At 37.6% G+C, this 8,766-nt stretch overlaps 1 long non-coding RNA gene across 2 annotated transcripts; it reads right to left on the reverse strand.

The window, feature by feature from the left end:
- Positions 1 to 282: 282 nt before the first annotated feature.
- Positions 283 to 4,040, reverse strand: LOC149022245 (uncharacterized). 2 transcript variants are annotated; one of them, XR_016172026.1, is made up of 5 exons: positions 3,735 to 4,040; positions 3,254 to 3,435; positions 2,829 to 2,907; positions 2,632 to 2,722; positions 283 to 647 (listed from the first exon to the last, which is right to left on the reverse strand). It is a non-coding gene; the product is annotated as an uncharacterized LOC149022245 (long non-coding RNA). The 2 variants fall into 2 exon arrangements; XR_016172027.1 differs by having other exon boundaries at positions 3,541 to 4,040.
- Between the last annotated feature and the right edge of the window lie 4,726 nt (positions 4,041 to 8,766).

Here is an 8,766-nt window from a genome sequence, read left to right on the forward strand (position 1 = left end):
GCAAAAGCCCAATAACCGTAGCAAAAAACTAACTCGACAGTAAAGTTTCCGTTGGATTTCCGTCGGTTAGGGAGCCGGTCATAAAGAGATACAACGGTAATAACCGGGGGTCGGTTCTGCTCCCTTTAGCTACAGTAATTGCTTATCGTGGCAAATACTTATTATTATTATTATTATTTTATTTTTATTTTTCCCTTTTTTTGGTGGGTTTATGTTCATAAATCCAGCACGACAGAAAGGAAAAAAATAGAAGAGAACAGAGAACTTCAATTGATTGGCTGGTGATATATTTTCAGAAAAGAGAATGAAAAAAGAGATATTGTAATCAACATTTCTTCAAAGAACGCCTATACATTTCATGTAACTGAAGACTACATGACTTTGAAAGAAGAGAGAAGATTCTCTTCTCTTTACAGGATACCCAGAGATCAATTTCACAAAATGATCAAGAACAAATTCCTATCAGCTGCAGCATGCTCCCCTTTGAGAAACAGTTCCATCTCAACCTCCTGCTGACCCTTGTGGACGTCCATAGCCAATATTGATGCCAGATGACTATCATCACAACCAATAGGACCAGATACCAGGCCTTGTTTTGATTCTATGGAGCTTCTTTGAATGTTTGCAGTTGAGATCATTGGTGCTACCTGACAGATACATTGATCATGGTTCAGCAAAAGATCAGATGGAAGAAGCAGGACTTACTTCAAAACACATATCTGCAACTGTATTGTCTCTCATGAGAAGGGCTAAAGAAATACTTGGGCTGCTGTGATTACAAATAGAGATGTAGGCATAAAGAAAACAAATAGTCCTATTGATTTCCCTAGCTTTAATATCAAGTGAAAAAAAAGAAGTTTTAGAATGAATATCAAAGGCACATAATAAAGTGAAACTTTGTCAGCAAATAAGAACCATCTCTTTGGATCAAAAGCAGTTAACCGTGAACTCATAGGAAATTTGAATCAAGTCATAGTTTCATCTTGAAATTTGCATATGACATATCCAGAATACCATTTGCTCAATAGGTTTAACTTGTTCCAATCAAAGAAAATCTAGTCATGCATGGATGTATATTAACATCAACACAATATTGCCATGATCTTATCATAAATAAATCAAGGTATTAATCTCCCTGGCTTTCACAAAGCCTTTCAAATCCCTTAAAGAAATGCCATCCCTGAACCTTGCTGATTCTATGGAGCTTCTTCTTCTTCATTCCAGCAATCTTCAAGCATTCAACAAGAAGCCTTTAGTCACTCCACCAGCAGCCACATAAGCACAGAATTCCCCCACCCACATTCCTTGCCTCCTATCACTCTCACAGCCCTCCCCCTCCCTTCCCCTGTTTTGCACAAGGTCTAGGAACCCCGCCTCCCTCCACTGCAGACCCTTTCAAGCCCTTCCCCACCCCCAACAGCACCCTTATCACCCTCCCCTCCCCCACCTCTCCCCTAACCCTACAGCTCCCCTACCCCCTCTCCTCCCCTGCAGCAGCTTCAAAACCCCATGCCCTCTAGTCTCCTTTTCCCCCAGCACCTTTAACTTTCCTTTTCTCTCCCTAGGATCACACCACCCTTAGTTCTACTATTATTCTCCCAATTAAACCTAGTTTCCCTAGTTCAGAAAAATTCCTGCACTTCATCTTCTTCCTCTGAACTTTTTGCAAATTATTTTCTTACTACTGAAACCTAAACCTATTTCAATTCAGACCATACCCCACATTCCAGATCATCAAACACAAACCAATAATTCAGTCATTTGAAGGGGCACACCATATCACATTTGAATGCTGTACTGACTTGATAAAGGAATATATTTAGCATATTAATCCTAGAGGCCCCAGGGAGTAGTGAGAGAGAGAGAAGAACAGAGGTGTATGAACCCATTATGAACAGATCTTCACCATTTTTCTACGCATTTATTGTTATTAAAGGCAGTTTTAACGCTGAAATTCACCAAGGAATGGGTACACATCTTGTGAACAATGATGTATCAGGACTCTCTGTATGTTGAGTATTCATCTTCCCCTTCATATAACAACAAACAGCAGCCTATGAGCCTGCATTTGATGTGAATTGCCTAATATGGGGACTTAGAGGCACTTGATCATTCCCTCTTCGTGGCTACATATAAAAGTTTATTGAGTAATAGATAGGCTTTTCACTAAAAGAAAATTTAGATTACAAGACAGAAATTTGATTTCCTTGGAAGTTACTTTCAGAAAATTATTTTCTAAGTTGATTAAGATTTTACAGACTTTTCTCACAGTTTCTGAGCACAGCCCACATAACCATTTTCTATTAGACTTTTCAACAAGAAAAAAATAAAAAGGCAACAATAGAAAGAAGCACACAATAAAGCATCATGTTAGTGGTGTTTGAACAAAACATAAATATTATAAATGAATTTTTACCTCTAAAAGAATGGTTAGTAAAAGTGACATTTGAACAGCTAGAAAACAAGTCAGAATTATAAACTCCAAGACATAAAATTTGAAGTTAACAATATCTTCAGTTGCCTATACAACACCTACCAGGCCAAAATACCCCTGATTCACCTAAACCACACTTTTGTCCATTGAACGATGATGTAATGTTAGTCTTACTAATTAATGAGAGGGTAGTGTACCTGTAAGGTGAACTTATGGTTCTCTGTAATACTTGTTGAAATCCTTCCCTTGCAAACAGCACTCTACAAGGACTCGCATGATCTCCCTATCCTGCACTCATGGTGCATTAGAAGATGAAAGTGGCATAAGAATAATGAGACAAAAAATAAACAAAAAAGGAGTGTAAAAAAACTGAAAAATAAGAAGAAATATTCACCTGCTTCCCAGGCAAATTCAATCTTAGAAGCTTCTCAAAGGCATCTACATAGTCCTCAGCACTTGTACCTACTGTGACACTTGAAATTCGAAATATGGAACCACATCAGATTAAAACTGAAATCCATTACCATCGCCGAATCATTGGCTCTTAGTTAATAGTTAAAAAATTTCTGAGTGAACCACCATGGATAACTCAAAAAATGTTTTCATTAATGGTGAATCAAGAGATTTAGGATACAAGTGTGAAAACTAATGGTGCTAAGTCAGATTGACTACCTCTATTGATTTCAAAATAACTTAGCTACATTCAAACTATTCTTCAAACGAGGACCAAGAGCTAGAATCAAAGCCAAGTTAAAGCAACATCACAGTAGAAAATTATAGACACTGATTCACTTAGCAGTGGTAAGGATACACTTATACCTTTTTAGGGTTAATCAATTACTTGTACAGTATCTTCTAAACCACGTCAATCTCAAAATATTAGAACTTCTATTGACATTTGCACTTGAGAGAGACAGATTTCAGGATAATAGAGACACTCCTGAGATTCTTCTCAAAATTTACGGAGAGCTTCTTTTCATCTCTCTGTATCTCTTCGCTACCTGAAAATCATTTAAAGGAATCAATAATGACCACATTAAATATTAAAACCACTTGCAGAAGAAGCCACTAGATCCATTATTGATTAAAACCGAATCCCTTTTTACCTTTTTGAAAAAATCTAGTTAGTTGCAGGTATGTCAAATGAAAATATAGTAAGAGGTTACCTGAGAGAGACAGAGATTTCAGAATAATAGAGACCCTTTGTGAGATTTGTCTCAAATTTTTTGGAGATTTCAGAATAATAACTAAGAGCCAATGATTCGAAAATGTACAAGGTCTTATGATCAGCAAACCTTACCCTAGCAATGAGGGAAAAAGAAAATGGCAAGTCTCTGAGTTCATCAAATTTAGCTTGAAACAGAGTTCATGAGATCCTTTTCAACCTCATCGGCAACTCAAGGGTCAACGGTTGAAACGAAGGACTAACTGCTGCAATCACCGACGGGAAGACGATCGAGCACCACGACCTAAGCTTCTCAGCTCCCGTGCGCTGGTTCTCCACTGCAATCACCGACGAAATATCAAAGAAGTCCTGTTTTATCAGCTTCGCGCGAGAATAAGTGGAACGCGCCTAAAAAAATCTCTGCTATATCTATTTGCCATGGTAATCACCTCCCCTAGCAAATAGATTGAGTAAGACAAGTAGTGTCTGTTAAAAACAACGTTGTATATATGAAACTTTTGCCACGGTAATATATTACCGTAGCATTTAACCATGCGTCCACCATAAAGTTTTATATATTAATCTATTATTACGAGAAGTTATGTCCGTTGTATATATTAATCCATTAAAAATCGATTTACTGAATCTATTTGCCACGGTAACTTACTACCGTGGTAAATGGTTTAAGTATTATATATATAACCAAAGTGTTTTTCACCGAATACAGTGAATATATTTGCCACGGTAATATAACCGTGGCAAAATTGTATTATATCCAAAGCTTACCGCAAATGGTCTAAGTATTATAACCAATTTTAGATTTAGTAAATCTATTTACCACGGTTATATACTACCGTGGCAAATGGTTTAAGCCTTATTATAATTAGACTCGATGGGTAGGATTTAGTCAATCTATTTTCCATGGTAATATAATAATTTAAGTATTCTACCATTTTGCAAGACTTTGAAATTGACTATTTGCTACGGTAATTACCGTAGCATTTAAGTCAATCTATTTGTTACGGTAATTAGGTAGTATTTAGTTAATTTATTATTACAATATGTTTGTATAGTGGTATATATGAAGTTGTTGCCACGGTAATAAATTACCGTGGCAAATAGTGTAATTGTTATACACAATTGTCACGGAGGGTTTTTAAGGGTGGTATATACTGAGTTTTTGCCACGAAATTGTTTTTTCGTGGCATATAATCCCTTAAATATTACGGTTCCTTTACTCCCGTGACAATATGTGGCATTTTGCCACAGTATCTTTTTTCCGTAACAAAAGCTTCGTGGCAATTGCCACTTTTTCTTGTAGTGTGTGTTCTCCAAAATCTAGATAGCTATTGGCTATTGCCAAAATGGCATTTTTGTCTTTTCCTTTATGGGGTTCATATACACAAATAATCCAGCCTTTACTGGTTTGATCAAATTCTAAGTTTTTTTTTTTTTTTTTTGGTAAACAATCAAATTCTAAGTTGATTGCAATGGTTTTGTTGAGAATTTGAATAGAGGAAATTTTTAGAGAAAGATTACCCAGAACCCACCTTGTCTTTCCACCTTCCCATAACAGGGGATTTGAGAAATAGAATTAATTAGTTAAAAGAAATAGAGGGAGGGAAGTTTAATGTGAGAGAATAGATGACGGAAACCACTTGGCATTTTCAATCTTGGCTATGACTTCATGTTCCAAACTCATTAGGTTAGCACTTAGGACCCACATAGAAAACAATCAAAACATCAAAACATCAATGGAGTTTTCAAACACACAAAAAGGCCAAAACCAAACAATATAAGACCCACTAACCCAGATAGAAAACAATCAACAATGGAGTTTTCAAAATCTTTAGAAGTAGCAAACCATCACAGATCTCAGATTCTCAGTGAATGACACAAACATAATTATGAGTTAATATGAAAACTAAAATTCATATTCTCTATTTAAGGTTTATTACCCACAAGGCAACACCGACACACAAAGGTTCCCAATTTCCCATGATGGGTTGTGAATCTATGATAGTCTGCTTCCATGATGGGTTGTGAATCTATGATCGTCTGCAAGAAGAATCTTACTTGGAATAGCCGAAGAGATGGAGAGTGAGAGAGAAAATGTTGAAGACTGAAGAGTAGTCAAGCACAATCGTCGCCGCTGCTAGAATCGTCGTTAATGGACAAGGAGATGAAGGGTGCGACAAATAAAAATCAAGAAGATGCAGGGTTTCAACCACTCTTGCTTTCTGCTGCTGCTGGAGTTGTCGTGGCTAAGAAGATGAACAGGAGAGAAGTAGAAACAGGGAAAGTGAAACGCCCAGCGGCCCAGCCCCAGTGAAAGTGAAACGGTGAAAATGAAATTTGAAACCCTGATTTCACAAAAGTGAAAATGTGAAAGACTGAAACTAAAACAACGTTAACAATTAAGACATAAGAGTTAAGACTTTAAATTTTAAAATAATAAAACTAATGAAATTTGAGACTTAAAAAGTTAAAACTTAAAACTTAAACATGTTAAACACTCAACTACTCAAACTCAAGTCTCAAAGTCTTAAACACTGACTGAAATTCAAAGGGTCATTAATTACATTTAATATTTTAATTTTATCTTTGTAAAAGGCTAATGGGCTGACAAGCCACACACGGGCTGGCCCAACCTAGCCCGAAAACATTCAGGCTGAGGACCCTCAGCCCAATTACGGCCCATTAAGGATCGGTTTGGGCTATAACAGGCCGGTTCACTCCTGTTTTAACGGTTCGGGTAAAAAATTGACACCCCTCTGTGAAACCCAGCCCCCCCCCGCCCCCCGCCGCCCCCCCGGGGGTTGATGATGAGGTGCTATTTATGGAACGATCCTGATGAAGATCTAATTAGTTGATGGACTTGGGTGATCTCTATCTTGGTTTGAAGGCATTTCTACCTACTAGGTAAGTCACTTGACTTGTGTGCAAAACCCCTTTAGGTTTGGATTTGATCCGGGCCTTCAATTCCCTGTTTTGGCCTTCTTTGTCTGCATTGGTCGCGATTGGTCGCTGGCCTCACCAATCCACTCGACCAATGGGTCTTGTCTTTGGCAATTGGTTGATTCTTGCTCTATTTAAGCCTAACCTCGAGTCCACTTCGTATTTGCTGCCTCCAAACCCTCTGGAACGGACCAAAGACCTCTGCAAGTCATCTCTCTTGCATCCTTGGAGTTTTCTTGGCGGATCTTCGTCAACTCTTCTTTTTGCATCAAAAGGTATGTCTACTCTCTCTTCTTCTCCTACATCTTTGTTTTTCTTTCCTTTTTGAGTTGAGACAGTAGAAGAGATGCTGCATCCTCTGTTGCAAACATCTCTGAACATGTTCTCATGATCATCCTAAGGATTAAAGGCTAGAACAATGATCTTAACCATGATCATTGCAAGCTTTTGAAGGATTCATGATCAAACCATGAGTTAATCTCTGTTAATTTCCTAATCTGAATTCTGATCTCTTTGGATCTTCTTTCATTGATCATGTTAGTGGTTAATGGTTGTGTTTTCTTTCTATGATCCATAATCCATAGAATTCTAGTTGTTCTCTTCTACCTTACTATGTGTTCTTCATGATGCATGATAGTACATATATGGTAGGTTTTATTTCCTTATTTAGATTTATGCTTCTAAGCCTTATACCATGAAGACCTATGCATGTTTTCATGTTTTCATTACCGAAAGCAATGATCCATCTTCCTATTGTTCTTGTCCTTGTTTTCTATTTCAAACTTCATCAAGATCCATGTTTGATTTATTTATGGTAACTTTTTGTTTCCTAATTTGGGTCTTGATACCTTGATTTGATTAGTGTTTTGAGGTCCCCTATATGCTAGAATACTACTGATGTAGTCTACCCCTTGATTAGTATCCTCTTGAACCATCAAATTCGGATTTCATATCTCAAAACTCTGATTTTCTAAGCTCTTTATGTCTGCATTGGTCGACTGATTGGTCGTGGACCACTCGACCAATCCACTCGACCAATGAGTACGCAACTCCGAATTGGTCTGTTTCGGATGCTTTGCTATATTTTCTGTTAGGGATCTTTCCTAATATGTGGTATATACTTGTTTAGGACCTTCTTCTCAAGTTTGCCAAGATCCTACTTGATTTCTTAGGATTCTTTGCGAGTTATAAAAGGTAAGGATGGTTATTTCCTTAATTACATAGATAGCATGAATCTAGTTTCTATATTTGAATATCATTAATATGTTTCCTAAATTAGATTCTTACAATGATATACTACTGTTGCATAACTTTGATTACAGTAGCATTACTTATTCATATTGAATTGATTCATGTATGATTTACTTACCAATGTTATACAAATGTTTGTAAATATTGATTTCTTTCCATATATGGAGTTACCATATATGTGATGATATGAATTGATGCATGTGTATGCTTACGTATGGTTTGGGAAGGAGAGGTGTCCTTTTGACATTTCTGTCCTTGGACTACTACGGAATATTATGGGATGTTTCGAGTGCCCTCTGGACACCTTCCTAACTGTTGGATGACATATCTAGGATTGTCTAGTGTGTTTGGCTGGATGTCTGTTATGTCACCCTAATCAGGGTATTGAGACCCACCCGTGGTGCATGGATTCATGGCGCTCAAGACCGTAACCAACCCGTGAGAGGCGATCACTTTGGCCTTTTTGGTGGGTTGCATTGTTAGCTTGGGCTCACCCTTAAGACCGGTAACCAACCCGTGAAAGGCTGAGAGCTTCCCGTTTACCATATGTGGATGATCAATAGGGTTTGTCCGTATCTTGACTCTAGTGTGGATACCAGGATCTCCGGTGGGTTCGATCACTTGATGTAACCAAGTAGAAGACTTGCATTTGCTGGTATTACCCGACATCCCTACTTTACCAATGGTTGTGAGGTGTGTTGACTTAACCCCTAGCCATGGAATGTCCCAGGGATGCCGGACCCATTACCAACTGATGATGAGTGATTGAGACTTTCCTCTATCTGCTATGACTTAAAGCATGTCCCATAGAGACCAGCATACATAGAGTTAGATTCATTCATTCATTGCTTGTCTCATATCATATTGCATTCATGTTTTCATCCGCCATTTATGTTATTATGGATTTTCCCTTCTTTTTCTTTGAAACTCATTCCTTTATTGTACAATGTTGTTAGAC

The sequence above is a fragment of the Hakea prostrata genome, chromosome 3 (assembly GCF_041222555.1).
Source record: "Hakea prostrata isolate BN-2017 chromosome 3, UWA_Hpros_2, whole genome shotgun sequence".
Lineage (NCBI taxonomy): Eukaryota > Viridiplantae > Streptophyta > Magnoliopsida > Proteales > Proteaceae > Hakea > Hakea prostrata.